The 16411-nt window shown below is 41.4% G+C and overlaps 1 protein-coding gene across 10 annotated transcripts in view; it reads left to right on the top strand.

Moving 5' to 3' along the window:
* The first annotated feature begins 35 nt into the window (after positions 1-35).
* The window catches only part of LNX2 (ligand of numb-protein X 2), a 62168-nt gene continuing 45792 nt past the window's right edge, over positions 36-16411 (top strand). For 3 of the 10 annotated variants that reach the window (XR_012773803.1, XM_075490832.1, XM_075490833.1), the window contains exons 1-4: positions 36-456; positions 3473-3649; positions 4447-4637; positions 5077-5186. The gene's annotated coding sequence lies outside the window, so the exon portion shown is untranslated. Of the gene's footprint in view, positions 457-1772; positions 1827-3472; positions 3650-4446; positions 4638-5076; positions 5187-16411 lie in introns of those variants that run through there. The other 7 variants (XM_075490836.1, XM_075490835.1, XM_075490838.1 and 4 more) reach the window with 7 other exon arrangements.

Here is a 16411-nt window from a genome sequence, read left to right on the forward strand (position 1 = left end):
CCAGCAAGGCCGCGGGGCTCGGGCGGGCGGGGACAGGTCTCTGGGCAGGGCAGGGCAGGGCAGGGCCGGGCCGGGCGCCGCGCGGGGCAGCTCCCCCGCCGGCCCCTCCTCCGCCCTGGCCCCGCGCGGCGGGCTGCGATCAGGCGAGTGGCGGGGACGCCCCGGCCCGGGGCTCTGCCGCGGCCCGCCCCGGCCCCGCTCCCATAGGCTGCGGCGCGCCCCACGCCCGGCCCCGCGCCCCGGGCTGCCGCCGGAGTGGCAGAGCGCGGCTGTCACTTGGGCCGCGCCGCTGCCCGGGGCGGGGGGCGGGAGCGCCGGCCCGGCCCGGCGGAGACGCGCCCCGCCAAGTGCTGCCCGGAGTTTGCCTCCCGCCAGGCGGAGCGGGCGGGCGCAGCCGGCTCGGCTGAGGGGCGCGGCGGCGGCTGAGGAGAGCGCGGCGCGGAGCCGGCGGCGGTGGTGAGTAACTTCCCTGCCCCGCCGCGGCGCCGGGCGGCTCAGCCTCCGCTCAGCCGGCGGCGGCGGGAAGGCCGCCGGGCAGGGCGGCGGTCGCAGCCCCCCTCCTCCTCTCGGCGGTGGCGGCGGCGCCGGGGGGCTCCCCGCGGGGGCGGCGGGGCCGGGCCTGCTGCGGGCGCCGGGTTGGGCCGCCCTGCAGGGGCAACAAGTACGGGAGAGGGGCTGGGGCCCGCGAGCCGCCGTGCGGGGCTGAGGTGGGTGCGCCTGTGAGCGGGGTCCCCCGCCCCGGAGCCGCGGCGGGAGCGGCGCGGCCCTGCCCTCGCCCGGGAGGAGCGCGGTTTCTTCCCGGTCTCCCCTTGAGAGCGGGTGCCGCTGCGAGCTGGGCACCCCACGGCGGGTCTCTGTCCGCCGGAGGCGAGCGGGGCTGCGCCTGGCCCCGCAGCGCGTCTCTGCGAAGCTGAGCTGTGGGCTCAGGTGCTGGAGACCTGTTCCGAAGGCGCCTGGTTTTTGGGGTCCCTAAATACACCTCTACTGCTCTCCTGTAGCTTTATTAAAGAAGCTGCTGCCTGAAAAGGAGTCAAATTACTGCGTGCGGGGGAGGCAGAAGAACAGCTGCAAGCAAACCCCTGCTGCAGGAGCTGGTTTCAGGTTATGTGTTTTACAGCTGCGCCAGAGGAAATCAGAGCTGTATGTAAAATGTCTCTGAAGCCTATGTAGTTGGCAGCTATTTCAAAATGTTAACTCTAGTCCTCGGTGCTCTGACTCAGGCTCTCTGTTTTTCCCCCATTTGTTAGCTCTTATCACCGAAAATGTGGTTTAAATACTTAAAACCTCGTGTCTTTTAAACTTTAAGAAGGCATACTTTAAAATTATTATTGCTCTTGACAGAATATTAGTACTCGGCCAACTAAGCGAGAAAACAATTGCTGGAGCTGTGGTAGTGACAAATCTGACAGTCCCTTGTGACTTTTCTTACCATGTTCCTAATGCATAGCACTGATTGTTTACTTCTGTAGAAATCCACTGTTAAGTACTTCTGAGCTTCATTTAATTCCTTTTTTAATTACATGATATTGTGGGTTTGTTTTTGTCTCTGTGTGGAAAGTAAAAAATGTCTGTTAGGGATTAGCTTTGAGATACTTTTGATAGTCTCTGGAAATAAATTTCAAATCATAAATGTATTTGAGCTTCTGTTCAAAAGAGAAACTGTTCTGAGCCAGGCTCTCATTAAATAAACACTTTGAATTACTGATTTTTTTTTTTATTTTTTTTTATTCCTCTACCCAATTCCTTTTGGCTTCACGATGCTTTATTCTAAGCTGCAATCCAGCAGCAGATCAAGGAGGCTTAGGAAGAAACATCAGATGGTTTCGGTTAGTGTCCCTACCACTTGGAAAATAAACATGTTAGTACCATATGCTGCCCTGACTTTATTAAAACAAATTTACTCAAAATGGAAACAAGGTATGTCAGCATACTTGCTAGAACCATAAGACTTAATAGAGTCCTTTATCATTCACTCTTTTTTTTTTTTTTTTAAATGATCCGCTCACTGAGGAAGGAATCCTCTTTCCTGAATGCAATGCTGTATAAAATGATTAACTCCAAATTCAGCAGGCTGCAAAGAACACCATTGTGCCCAATTAGATTTTTTTTAATAAAAAAGTATGTAATGTTATGTTTTTAAGTGCTTGTATTATTACAATTCTAAAATATATGGATATTGCAAAAAAAAAAAAAAGCATAATTTTAAAATGAGAGTTTTCAGACTGAATTTCTAACTGTACCGACCCTTAACTCTGCCTAGTGACTTCAGCAAGAGATAGCCCAGGGCCTTGGACTTGGGTCTGAGATTTGCAAACACAGTGTGATTTCCTAACACAGGACTCGAATCTTCTATTTAAAAAAAAAATAGATAAAAATTCAGCTACAATTTAGGGATGAAACTTTGCAAGAGTAATGTAAGCTGGTGATTGGGTGGAAAAGTAGTGTTCTCTTGAGACCATTAGGTTAAAAAATAAGCTTACTAAAACCTGTCATGCGTAATTACAAAAATGTTGGCTTTGACATTGCAAGCTTTGGCATTTGTTTGGTCTGCTCTCACTGAAGCACTGATGACCTCGGTGAAACTGTTCTTTCGTAAGGCTTTACCTGCACTGAACAGCCTGTCAGTCTCGATCCTGGTGTATATTTATGGGCCTATATCACTAAAAACCAGCAGAAGTTTGTTAGCTTCTAGTTAAAACCCTCTACTTGAAAATACTTCAAAATATCCCCTCTTTTTTTATCCCATTTTTCTGTACACTTAAAAAATGTCTTAATATAGTTGAAAGCAACTGTGAAGAAGTGATGCTAACAATATCAAAGTGAAATGTGTAAGGATATGATGCGTACTAGACATTGGATTAATATAAATTAATGTCATAAATTGGCAAGATGCTGCTTATCTAAAGAGCTATTAGATATTAAGAGCTGTAACTAATAAGAAAACAGCACTCATTCAGTGTTAAAATGCTCCCTGGTGTAAAAGGCACCAGAGGAAACTGGTTGCCGATTTGATACAGCAGTGGCTTGTCTCTGATATTTGAAAATTCTTTGCCGCTTTGGTTTGCAGAAGCAATTTTAATGTCACCCCATTGAATTGCGTGTTGCTTAATTGCTTTATTAGGTCAATGGAGTTTGTTGTTTAGAAATTGTAGTGCCTTTTGAAAATGAAAATTCTTTTAAATATCAGTATTCAATTATGTAATTGTTGGGTCATGATGTGTACAGAGCAATAAAAAATAATAATGTTGCAGTGTGTGCTTTTTGGTTTTTATGGCCCCAATTCTGTAGATGTTTGCGCTTACATATGTTGAACTTTAAACACCCAAGTATTTCTTTTGGAATTAGTAGGTCTGTTCTTAGGCTTAATGTTAAGCCTGCATGTAAATGTTTTCAGGGTCAGGATTTATGTTTGCAAAGTTCATGGGATAAACCTGTTGTGTTTTCATACTGACTGTTCTGTATTCTGCATGAGATAATGTAGGGAGCTGACTTCTGCTTTGGAACTGGGGGCTGATTTATCTACTGACGTGTAAAGAGATGCTCCCAGCCCTGCTGCTGTGTTACAGTGCTGTACCTGAGCTGACTTCATCCTTGCAATGCGCTTTGCAATACTACAGGCGTCTCTCTTATTTCTGAAGTATTTTTACTGGTATGAATATGCGCAGATGTCAATCCTTTACATTTTTGTAGGTCTCTTATTTCAATTGATGTTAGTTTTACAAGGAATTTGGGGGCTAGAAGAGGAGGGGAGTCTCTTGCTGAGTCTCTCACACTGAGCTGTGCACTAGATGGTGAAAAGAAAAGCTGAAGTATGCAGTTTTTTGATGTAAAATCAGGTAACTTGTCAACATGCAAGATTTTAAATTGTTTTGCATTTCTGAGATTTTTCCACCCAAATAGTGGGAACTATTTTTATTTAAAAAATGGAACCTTGGGGTAATGTAGCTCAGTATTTGCAGCCTCATTTTTGTTTTAAGTAAGCAAGTTGTAATGTTGCTCTGAGGTTGTGGTATTTTGTTAAGAATGTCTAGAACTTTCTTGCTGTCATCACAGCAAAACAGACCAAATCGAGTAAGAAAATAATTATGAGGTTATAAATGTGTCAGCTCAATATTATATAGAAGTTAATGTTTGTCCAGGCAGAGTTGGTTTACTTTGGGATAGAATGATATAGACGTTGCATTTTGCCTGGCTGTTTTTCCTTCATTCCACAGAGAAGAATGTGTTTTTATATTTCATTGCAGAGATTTGTCATGCTTAAGCACTGTTTGATGGGGTGTACAGAATTTTTATGAAGAACCCTTGTTTGTAGGGCAAAATGCAATTTGATCAAGGAGTATATCCAATATATGAACTGATCCGGTTTTAAAATGCTGTAAATGGTAGTAATAAGTAGTTCTAGATAATGAATAAGAAGGAATTATGACTTATTTATCTTTTTTCTAGCAACAGAGCACAATGGAAAGTGGTGCACATTAAAGGAGAACCCATATGTGTCTGAGTGAAGGGAGGAACCCAGTAGTTGCAGAAAGGCAAAGCGGGCTTTTGGATCAGGTTGCCTGGAGTGGTGTAGTGCTGTCAGGTATTATTCAGCACAGTAGGGAAGAATAAGCAACAAGCTATCGACTTCTGCATTGGTACGTTCTTTGCAGTGGGAGGGATTTTTGAAGTGTGCTATAGGCTGTGCTCCCCGCTCCAGCCCCTGAGATAGCACTGCCACTGCGTGTTCCCATGACCTTCTCTGAAGAGGTTGCACAAGCCCAGTGGAAGGTGTCAGGCATCGTGCATTTCCGGGGGCTGGCTGGTTAGAAAACAATTGGGAATAAGCACAGTTTATTATTGGGTTCAAGTCAGTGTTCCTATACGTTGACACTTTTATCAACTTGCAGTTGTACTCATCGTGTAGATTTTTTTTCTTCTTTGTATGCAATTTTTGCTTGAATCTGAGCTCTCCTCCACAAACAGCCCTCTCTTAATGCAGTGTCATTTTCAAAATTTTGGCCCTGAAAGGGCAAAGAATACTAGTGATGGAGGATTTTAAGCTCTTACCTTCCTGTGGCTTTCTTTGTTCTTCAGATTGGTGCTAATCCTCGTTTATGAGTTCATACATAGGAAAAAGAAAGCTGGTGCAGCAGCGGGTTTTGGCACAACAGAAATAAATGGAAATTCAAGCAAAGCTAATGGAGGTAAAATGTTGCTGACTTCTGTACTGAAACCAGTTGGTGGAAAGTGGTTTTTGGTGGTTGCTATATTGTGCTCGGATGAGTGTTGTGTACTGCCACAGGAATATCGTGTTTGCTTTGAAAAGATCGATCCATGGGTTTTTTTCCTGACACAAAGCAATGTTTCAGAATCTAGGCAGGTTGTGATTTTTCTGGATATCAAGTTTTGGTTGGCATTCCTGAGCAAAGCCTTCATTTAAAAAAAAAAGCTTGGCTGGTATCAGCGAGCCTTCTTTGTTGATGCATTTTACTTTGTCATAATGTGAATATCCTTTTGTCTGCGTACCTTGTATTAGTCCCCAGATGAAATGAGCTGTATCAGCAACATACTCTTACGGCAGTAGAATAGAGTCTATACTGGGGTTTTCTGCGGATATAGCGATGTCATCCAAATCATTCCCCTAATTGACATTGCTACCTGCTACACCAGCAAAAACAAAACAACAACAAGAAGAAAACCCACGACCCCCACAAGGCTCTTAAGCTAACCACGGTTTGACTTCGACACAGTTGGTTCTTCCTGTGCCTGCCTTCAGTAACAGTCCATGCAGAACAGCACATTCAAAGTCCATCTTAGGGCTGGGTAGTCTACCTCTAGAGCAAGTCACATTTCAAGGAGGACACTGGAGATGTTAATATCTGCATGAGCCTCATGGATAGTGCACTGAATATCTGCAATAGATTAAATACTTAAATATGGACCATATTAAGTTGCTTCTACACATTTGGAGGTTAAAAGTTATAGGAAAAAAAAATTAGTAACAGCTATTGCCACTTCATGCAGAGGAGGATGCCTTATTGTTAATTCCAAGTTCATGCATTTATTTACCAATAGCCCACCCTTCCTTGTGTTCTTGCCTCTTTTTATTAGATCTGTTCCCCTGCCCCCCATCATCGTTTTCTCCTATATATTTTTTTTTAATCAAGTTGTTTAAAATTTGTTTGCAACCAGACTGAAATAACTGTAAGTGAAAGTTGATTGGTACATCACAAGACTACATAGATGTGTTGTATAAAGTTTCTGGTCATGTTCAAAGTGTTTGCTGTAAACCCCATTCTGATCATACAGCTGTAACCATACTCTTGGTACAGTATGTATGCACCATTGCTATCATCCAAACCCCTGCTGGTCCCTGTGGCTGCCCCGACTGTTAATTGAAGTAACTCGGTTTTTAAACTTTAAAAAAACCTTTTTCAGTCAAGCTTCTTCCGGAACAGGTTGATGAGGATTTCCTTCTGTCCGGCCTCTTTTTCCTGTCTTTGTCTTGTTTGCTCTAGAGGGGTTTTCTCAGCCATTTGTTGTTACTGACAGAAGCTAATGAAGGCTCACCCACTGAATTAGTAAAATAGTTCTGTGTCTGTGCTAGATCTTGCATTTATGTTAATTAAAAATTAGTACAAGTCAATTCCTGGACTGTTTTTACAAGTAGTCCATTACTAAGCTGTCATTGCTGCTTCTAATGAAGACTGAAGCTTTAAAAATCACAGGGTTTCCTGCCTTATACTAAACAAGTATAAAATTCTGTTTGTTCAGTATTGAATGCCTTCAGAATTTAGATTTGCTTCGTAACTATTTTAATTCCTTTTAAATGCTAAAGGTAAAGCTAATCTCATCCAGGTTATATTAGGCTAAAAATGTAGATAAGTTTCTGTACTTGTGGATCTATCATGCATTTCATTCAAATGTCTTAAAAAGGCATGTAAGTTAGATCTTTACATACACATTACAAGCTTCATAAGAATCAGTGACAACCACCAAATGTGTTTCTTTTTCAAATCACCAGTAAAAAAAGGTATCTTTCTACTTTGTGCGGCAAAATAACCACTCTTCAGTCCTGTTACCTGGGGGATGGCTCAGCATGTGTGTTCAGCGCTCATACTTTTATATTCTATAGCTTCTGATACGTGTCTGTCTATAGCTGGAAGTGACACGAGCTCAATTAGACTTCACTGCATGTACAGCAGCAAATATACCTGTTGTGGTGTATTTATACAGCGTGGGCATCATCCTGCATAAATAATACCTGCAGGTTTAGTTGTGGGGAGGTTTTTTTCCCCACTTTGAAATCCATTTTGACTGATAGCTGCTGACTTATGTATTGACTGTGGCTCTCCTGCTTTCTGCAGGGAAAATAACTTTCCGGTGAAGCAAAAGTGAAGGTGATTCAGTGGTGGTAAAAAGGAGAATCAGCAGCACAGCTTGTCTGTGCACTTGACCTGAGCTGTCTTGCCGTGTAAGCAGAAAAAGAGAATCTATGGGAAAATTAACACTAAAGTGAGCGATAATGCAGAATTTTAGGTTACTGGAGTGTGAAATGAAACTGTTACAGTTCTTTCTTCTGCAGTAAGGGATGTGTGCCATCGACTAGAGAAATGCTGTAGAAGTGTAATGCTTTCCTAAGTCATATTTTGAAAAGTTCAAAAAGCTGTGAAGCCAGGAAATGTTCATAACTAAGTGTCATGCCGTTATGAAGCAGAAGATATTTGGTGAAGAACTTCTGGGTACAGCTTCACACATTACCTCCTACAAATTATCAGAACCATACGGATTTCACAAAAGGTATCATTTGTCTTTAAGTCTCAAGTTTAGTGAAGGCAACTTATTTCACACAGTAATGTCAACATTGTGCTGTGGTGGGTTTTTTTTTGGTTTTTTTTTTTTGCCTCAAAGGGTCAAAGAGGAAAGATTTCTGTTTTAGTTGTGATACTGACTTTGAGGATAAAGAGGGTGGTTTGTTCTAAAGTGTTGATATAGGTGAGGCCACGTATACCTGAAAACCTGCTAAGCAGGTTAAGTTGAAATGCAGGAGAGAAGGGGCTTCACTACAGTGCACCCACGTGTTAGGACCAGTCCTGTATACTGGTCCTGTTAGGACCACTATCCTGTATATGCTGTTTTTCAGATGATGTATCACATGCTGAGTCCTACTTAGCCATCCCTACAGCTTGACTGTGCAGTTGAATCTGCAGTGGTGACTCCATGGGGTCCTTTGTGGGCGTGAGAGTCCTTCTGCCTACTTCTGCTCCCGAGGAAGTCACTGAATTGAATTCACCACAGCTATGATGATGTGGTTATAGCAAAGCATTCCTTATGGGATTTCTTTGCTAGGGCTCCATTGCTACTGGTACAAATGTGGTTAGTGTTCTACTTGTCATTGAACTTACTTTACATATAAGTGTATATATAAAATTAATTTATATATAGAAATAAATAAGAGTATAAAAAGGAAAAAACCAAACCCTGTACTTATTCTTTTCTTTCAACAATTTTTTTGCTCTCTTTTCTATCTTTCTTTTCAGATCTTAACTTAGAAATCCTTCTAAATTTAGCTCTAACATTAAGCATTTTTTATGGAAGAATGAAGTTGAAATACAGTAGGTAAAGATGTTATAGAAATCTGATCCAATATGTTTTTACCAACTTAATTATTGTTCAATTCTGTAGTTTTTGCTTTTAATTCTTAGTTGTGGAGTAACTTGATTCTTCTGGTGCTGTCAACAGTTGTAGCAGTGAGGAGCTTCAATAATGTGTTGTTTAAACAGAAGATCTGTATAAATATTACCGATTATGAACACTGATTATAGAAAATGTCATGAACAATTTATGGGTTTTATTGGGGAGATTTTCACATAAATCACCACAACAAAAGTTTGGAAAACAGTAAATGAGTGATGGAAAAATAATATCATTTATAAGACAGAAGGAGTTATTTTCTTAATTTTCCAGCTGATGAGTAGGTGCATATAAAAAGACAGACATCAGATTTCTTTTGCCATCATGATATAATATATCTTTCTGTACTCCAGAGGTTAATTTCTATCCTTATTTAATAATAAACTTATTCAGTTTTCTGACTTCAAATTAGCCTGCTTCTCAAATTTGAAATAAAATGGAAGCAATCAAAAAAGGTGGAATAACCAATCATTTAATCAGATATTAAAACTGTATTTAAATATATTTCAATATTTATTTATTTATAAAATTGCATTTAAATAGATTGATAAAATTCTTTACTGGAAAAAATGCTCTGCCTTAATGTGAATTGAAGAGGATTATGATTTAATAAAGTGAATTACTGTTTTCTGTGTGAGGGGGAAAAATATTTTCCCCCAAGGGTTTGCTTTTAAAACTACCATCTTTCTTCCCAGATGTTCTTGAATACATTCTGCATTGTTTTAAAACAACTCTAATCTTTAATACTATTATCCGTAAACTTCCTTTATTTACTGAGGGATTTTTTCAGATTATCAAATCATTTTATATACAAATCCTCCTTCTCTTGGTGCATACCGTAAGTCTCCATCGCATGCCCGAGGCATGCCCCAGATGAAGCCAACTGCAATAAATTATTGATGATTATTGTCTGCATGCTGGGAAGTGAAATCGAGTCTCTGGTCTGGATTCATGGTTTGTTTCAAACATAGGGTAATGAGAGCAGGTGCAAGGAGACACCGGAGCGTGCGCATTGATTTGCAGTATCAGCATAGACAATTTACGTAAGAGTATATGGCATTGAGAAGAGAAAATGGTTGGAGCTGAAGTTGTCATGTGCTTTTAAAGAACTTGGTCAATATCTTTTCCTGGTACCCATACACCAAAATGGGAGGAGCTATTTTCTCTCATCGTGGTGGTGATATTTCATTACGCTGGGCTACGGCACAGCACTTAACAGGAGGGAAGAGCCCCTCCGTCCCAGTTCTCCATCCCACCTAAGCGTGGCCTGATCTGATTTGCTCTGATTCCATCAGACTTCACAAGCTAAAATTGTACTCCCTATTTCTCATGCACCAATAACTTGCTTTCAGTGGGTTTTTTTAAGTGTGAGATCAAGCAACCTAGCATTGGAAATGTGCTTGTGCATCCCTTGTGCTGCTCCCTTTTGTGTCCGTCCTTTGCGCAGGATGGGGCTGTGGGGGGAAAAAAGCTTCTGAACAGAAACCAGCAACCGGGTTACAACACAGGTTCAGGAGGGGTGTGGAAAACTGAAGGGCAGTGGGTAAGCTAAAAAGTGGCATTTCTTAATTTTGCAAATTAGCTTGCAAGCTGAATCATCATGTTTTAACATTGCTACATGTAATTTTTGACATTGTCTTTTTAAATGACTGCAACAGTTGCAGCAACTACCTCATTAGTAAAGTTCTTACTGCTTATGAGGTTTAGAAGGAGCTGGCAATACTGCCTGAGCTACAAGAGTGCTTAAAGACAGGAGAAAACTTTATTATCCTATAGAGGAAAAGTAGTCTGCTTGTTTTTTTCTGGAGGACAAAATGATCAGTGAAGATTTGGGTCCGGCCAGGTTTCCCCCACTGCAAGTTCTTTCCAATGCTGGCAGCCTCTCGCAGGTCCAGCTGCCTGGGTTTCCTTGCAAAGCGTTCGCTCTTGGGTATTGCTTTGGCAAGCTGTCTTCAGCCTTTCTGAAGAACAGACAAAAGAAGGGAAATACAAATTTTTTCAAAACCCAATGTGGAACTTCTTGGGACAGAGCAAGCTGTGCAGGCACATGAGGATTTTTCATGTTTGGAGTTGTCAGAATCTGTTGTAGGGAAAAAGGTCAGATGTGAATACAGGAGCCTGATGTTTCCACATCAGGACTGCCCCTCCATCTTCTGGATGCAGGAGTTCAAACACCAAATGTAGTCGGGGGAAGTAAGAAGTAAGCAAAAGAGGATGTGTCTTCAAAGGACGAATCAATGCAGTAAGAGCTTCCCTTGCTGGCCAAAGCCTGAGTAAGCAGGTGGGGCTGGCAGCGTGCCCTGAAGGTTAATGTAGTCGGTCGCCAAGCCGGAGGGGGGGGGTGAAGCCTTCCCTTCTGCCGGGGTTCTCAAGAAAGATGCTCTGAGAAGGCTTCTGGCTGCTGCCTCTCATTTCACCTTGGGTGCTGGGAGAAAGAAATGGTAGCTACGACCTAGATGATGCAAGGCAAAAAAAAAAAAAAAAAAAAATCAGTGTATTTAGTATCGGTGGCATTTAGAACCACGTTGGTTCCTTTGGTGGGCTCCGAGCAGCAGCAGGGCCGGTGTTTCATTTCTTCTGCAGCTCAGCTGCCCGGTCTGCCATCCGCCCTCCCAACCACCTGAGCTGCCCGCCCCACTAGCCGAGGCTTTATGGTGCCTCTGAGGCTATTCCTGGATGTCAAGTCTATATTGGAGAAATACTGCCAAATTTTTTTTTAGCGCTAATGCAGGAGAGGTCTAGCTGAGCACAGAGACAGTGATATTGTTAATTTTCCAGGCTGTTGCTATCTTACTCTCAGCTGTCCCTAGACATCCTCACCATTTTATGTTTCCTCTCTAATGGCATGAGCCAGGATGTCATAATATCCAAAATCAAATGTACCAGAAAATATAATAAATTAGAGCTGGGCTAGCAGAGTAATTGAAGAATAAACTGAATTTTAAACAACACAAGATTGCGTTCTGAACTGATTGCTATGCACAAAATGCACCAGAGGAGCGCGACTTCATGTAGATTTACAATTGATGGCAGCATTTCCTAGATTGCTACTGGTAATAAAGAAATGAAAACGGTTTGAACTTTTGAGTTAGTACCACAACATAATATTGCAATGAAGGAGAAGTAGCATTCTAGTTACACTGCAAAGTAATTCTGGAAGAAAAATTTTCTTGGTGCTTTAGTTATTTATTTATTTAAGAGGTTTACATGTATTTAGCGATTCTGGAGTTTATAAAGCCACAAAGTGAATGCAGGCTTTGGTGTGGAAAGAAGTAGATTTGTCCTCAACTCCTAATGTAATTTGTCTAGAAGAAATTACTTAGGAAATGTAGCAGTACAGTGGATTCCTCTCAATTCAGAAAATTGAGTTTAAGGACATTTGGTGTCCTTAAGGAATTCTAAGGTTGTTTGCCAGGTCGGTTTTACAGCAGATAGGCCGCGTATTTTGTTTGAATAATTTTCTTATAATTTTTATTTCATTAAAAACAGGTAACACACATACATAAAACATTTTAAAAATAACCCTCTAGCTGTGATGCTAGTAGAGATGCAGGGAGAAGGCATAAGAATTTCTGGGTTTGTGAGCTAGAAGTTACCGCGGCTGAGCCCTGGAAGCTGAGCATCCATGCTCTCCTGGTCTGTCGAAACGTGAAATGAGATAGTGCTAGTGGGAGCCACCCTGAAGGCTGCTCTTATAACCAGAAGTTATGGGAAAGCCTCTGAAATGCAAATAGTCAGTAGCAGGTATTTGCTAAAAGATAGCAAATGTCTGAGCTGCTGGATTGAAGAATCTGAGTGGATTGTATGGAAGCGGTTCCTGTGCAGAGACGTTGGTGTTGAGGTAGTCAAGCTGCTGATGTGCAGAGAAACCCGAAAAACATTTTTGACTGTCCTTTATTTTCTATTCATCCTAATTTTGAGAATGCAAAGGAAATTTTGTAGGGATGATATTTTTGGTGGCAGTAATTCAAGCCCAAGGCAAGACTCTGCCACTTCCAAAATTATGTTCTGCAGTGAAATACCAACGGATGGAAGGGCTGTTCAGTGGTAGAAATCAAACATAAGCCTTCTTTGGTGACAGGGAGGGCAGGAAGGCAAAAAAGCAGTATTACTGCACTGAAATAATCTAATTTTGTAGTGATAAGCAGTATGATTTGTTTAAGTGAATACTTAAACTTTGGTGTATGTATTGCATACATTGTATTTGTATTTAAACATGTATTTAAACATGAAATGGTATTTTTTATTTTCGTGATTGTAAAATTTAAATAAGGTTCTCTACCAGGGATGGTAATTAAATACATTTGATTTTTAAACGAATTTTATAAAATAGTGAAAAAAGGTAGCTCTTGTGAGTTAAATACTTGAATGTATACAGTAAGCTTTAGCATTATTAAACCAAAGTGCTGTAAATCTCTTGATTTAAATTACTTCACTGTGCCACAACCTAATGGAAGCAGAAATTAATCTAGAAGATGCAATTAATAAACTACTTACATCCCCTGTGTGATATTTAAAATGAATTATTTTCCTGTATGTGTGTTGATCACTTAATAACTTACCTCCTCGTGTCCATCCCACGTCTCCGTAGAAGTGGGCTCGGGGACCACCGGCGGCAGGAGGGAGGACGCCCGGCTGCTGCCTGCCCCTCCAGGCGCCTGGGGAGGTAGTAAGGGCCAGTGTCATAAACCACCACGGCTCTGGCTTTTCAAACTTGTGTAGCAGAAAACTTGGGAGAATGGTGTTATAAAGGAAAAAATAATCTGCTGGTCATGAGGGGAAAATAGGCAGCATTTAACCCATTTAAAAAGAAACAAACTTGAGCAGTACAGGAATTCCTACAGGCAGGTTTTGAGAAAGGTCATCTTCAAGATCGGATATTTCTGCTCTCTTCAACGGCAAGTTCTGATATTTTGTGGGAAATTCGGAGCTGAATTTTCACTGAAGTGGAAAATTCGGAGCTCTCCTGTCCTACTGAGGTCTCCCTGTTCCTCTTCCCTTGTCCCGCATCCCAGGTGACTTCTGGTGATTTACACAAACACTGTTTATCTTTGAGAGTTTCCCCAGTGGGACATGACACTCGTAACAAATATTTGTACGATTAAGCCTTTCTCTAGCTGTGGTCAATCTCTTTTCTAATGCTTGTTACCTAGTTAACCTAGCACATGAAATCTGCGTACCACGGACGTGCTCTTACTGCAGGTAAGACCACTTGAGAAACTTTGAGTGCAGTTGTTAGGGGTATATATAACGGGTAAATGGAGTTCTTTTAAGGAGTCATGGAGCATCGTTTTCTATCAAAATATATTAGTGACATGGAAGAAGGTGAGCCTTTCTGATAAGGTTTATTGCAATAGTAAATGTTAGAAACAAGTCAGCAATATTGAGCAGTCCAGATCGTTTTGGAAGCTGCAGGCAGTTGAATGACATATTGCAATTTAAGCAATATATTTTCTATAACATTTGAAAGCAGAAAATCTAAACCATTTTCACAGGGTGAATGCATCCTGGAAGCATGCAGCAGTCATCGTGATTAACCGTTGGAAAACAGCAATGTGTTCAGTCCTGCGGTAAGATGCCTAAGAGTCCTTCGAGGAAGGATACGTAAGGGAGTATTAACAAGGTACCCACAGGTGCTGTTGCTGGGGTACGGGGCACAGGCACTACTGGGGACCTGCCGGTTTCTGATGTGAATGCTCTTAAAAAATTAACACACGAAAGCTGGAAAGACTTTTAAAAAAAAAAAAAAAAGTTACAAAAATTATTAGAGGCTGTTTTTTGGTATTTATTCAAGAACCCTTCTTTCCTCATCTAATTGGTAAATAAACCATAGTGCATAAAAGTAGTGGGAAGTTTCATCATTTTAAAGAGATGTTTACATACCTGATGGCATCGCTGACAGGCAGCTAATACAGCTAGGTGAGCCTGGTAATGGTTTGCTACAGACTGAGTAAATATCATAAACACTTAAGGATGGGAAACCCTCAGGAACAGTAAACATGACTAGCTAATACCAATAAGTAAAGATTTCACTGTTGGATGAAAAATTGCAGAAATGTGTATTTAATGTGTACACGCAAACTAATCACTTCGGCTAGATACATCGTACGGTGATGCTGTTGGGATCAGCACTTAATGGTGCAATTTCTATTAAGGAATGCGTTTCCTGTAGCAGGTGGGCAGGGAGCCAATGCTACGTGAAGCCATTGATATCATCCCAGGGCTGCTGAGAGGGGGGACAGAGATTCTGAGACCGATGTACAAGGCAGCCGTGTCCATCCTGGCATGCCACTGCTGCTGCGGTGTTGGACCGCTGAGGTTCATTTTATGATATATTGTTGAGTCCTGTAAGGAAAGTCTTTTAGGCTGGCGATCAGCTTTCCAGTGGAGACTGCTATGCTTGAAGAATCTCTTCAGTCTGTTATTTTAAATTATGTATGCCCCAAAGCAGGTATAAATGAATGCTCCTAGTGTGCCCATTAGATAGGGAGATGGACAGCTCATAAATTCAGATGTTGCTCTGTTTCATGTTCAGTCAAATAGACTTTGATGGTTGTAATGTAGCAGCACAAAAGCATTTTGAGGTTTGTGAATGCAAGAAGGAATATTAATTCAGTTCAGCTTTATCCTTGAAAAGTCCAATAAAAGAATAAGGAAGAGCCTTTCACATATTTTGTTACATTGTTTTTCTGCCTTGGTAAAAGCTGCTTCTCTTCAGCTTTAATAAAGGATGTAGTAGCTGAAAGGAAGCTTTACCCACGTGAAGGAAAAGGGTGAGAAATTGCAAAATGAGTTTACAAGATCGTCAAAAGAAATATTTCATGGGGCTTACAGAGGATCCCTTTGAAAGTGGGAGAGCTACAGATATAAATGAAGTCCCTACATGAGGCGATAGTTTGAAGTGGCATACCAATAAAATTGTTTTTTTTCCTCTCAGCTCTTCTGGGTTTTTGAAGAGGGCATGGAAAAAGCCCATCAAAAGAGTTCATAAAGGTTAAGACCTTTATGGTTGTCGTGACTTTGAGGTTCTTAGGTAAAGGCATGAAATAAGTGGAGTATACAGTGACTATATCATGGGCAGTACGTTGTTCTGTCACACCTTACAAAGTTAAAAATGTCATGAGTTCAAAACGTGTTTCCTCATATTTATGCACAACATAGAATAGCACAATTGCTCAGCTAAATAAACAGGATATTTTCAATTATAGGGTGCCATTACTGTTGTGTGTTCTTGTCATTTATGAAATCAGTGGGTGGTTAATTAAATTGCTCCTTTGGACTCTTCTGAAGCCTGTGTATTAATTATATTTTAGTGGTGGTAAGCACATTTCTCAACTTTTTAATGAGGGTAAAAGTTGTTTACCTCTTCCCTCAGAAACACTTTTTTTTTTTTTGAGGTTAGTATAATATGGGGGTTTGTGGTGGGTTTTTCTTTCTTTCCAATAAAATCTCATTGTTCAGCTGCTCATTGCAATCATGTGGCATGCTTAGTTGAAATCACATCTTAAAATCTTAATTTTCCTGCTGCAAAGCACTTCTAAAACTACAGAGTCTGTGCATTAAACCCCATGTTGATGGAGGGAATAGGCACATCACTTAGGAGGAGAACATGCTTCCTTCAGCCATTCAGGTCTTTTGAAGACATGGCTCCTGAAGGCAATTTTGGGGCTCAAACCCAGAATTACAGTTCAGCCCATTGGCCGAGCAGGCAGATCCTGGCTGTCCTCCTCTGCCT

The sequence above is a fragment of the Mycteria americana genome, chromosome 1 (genome assembly GCF_035582795.1).
Source record: "Mycteria americana isolate JAX WOST 10 ecotype Jacksonville Zoo and Gardens chromosome 1, USCA_MyAme_1.0, whole genome shotgun sequence".
Lineage (NCBI taxonomy): Eukaryota > Metazoa > Chordata > Aves > Ciconiiformes > Ciconiidae > Mycteria > Mycteria americana.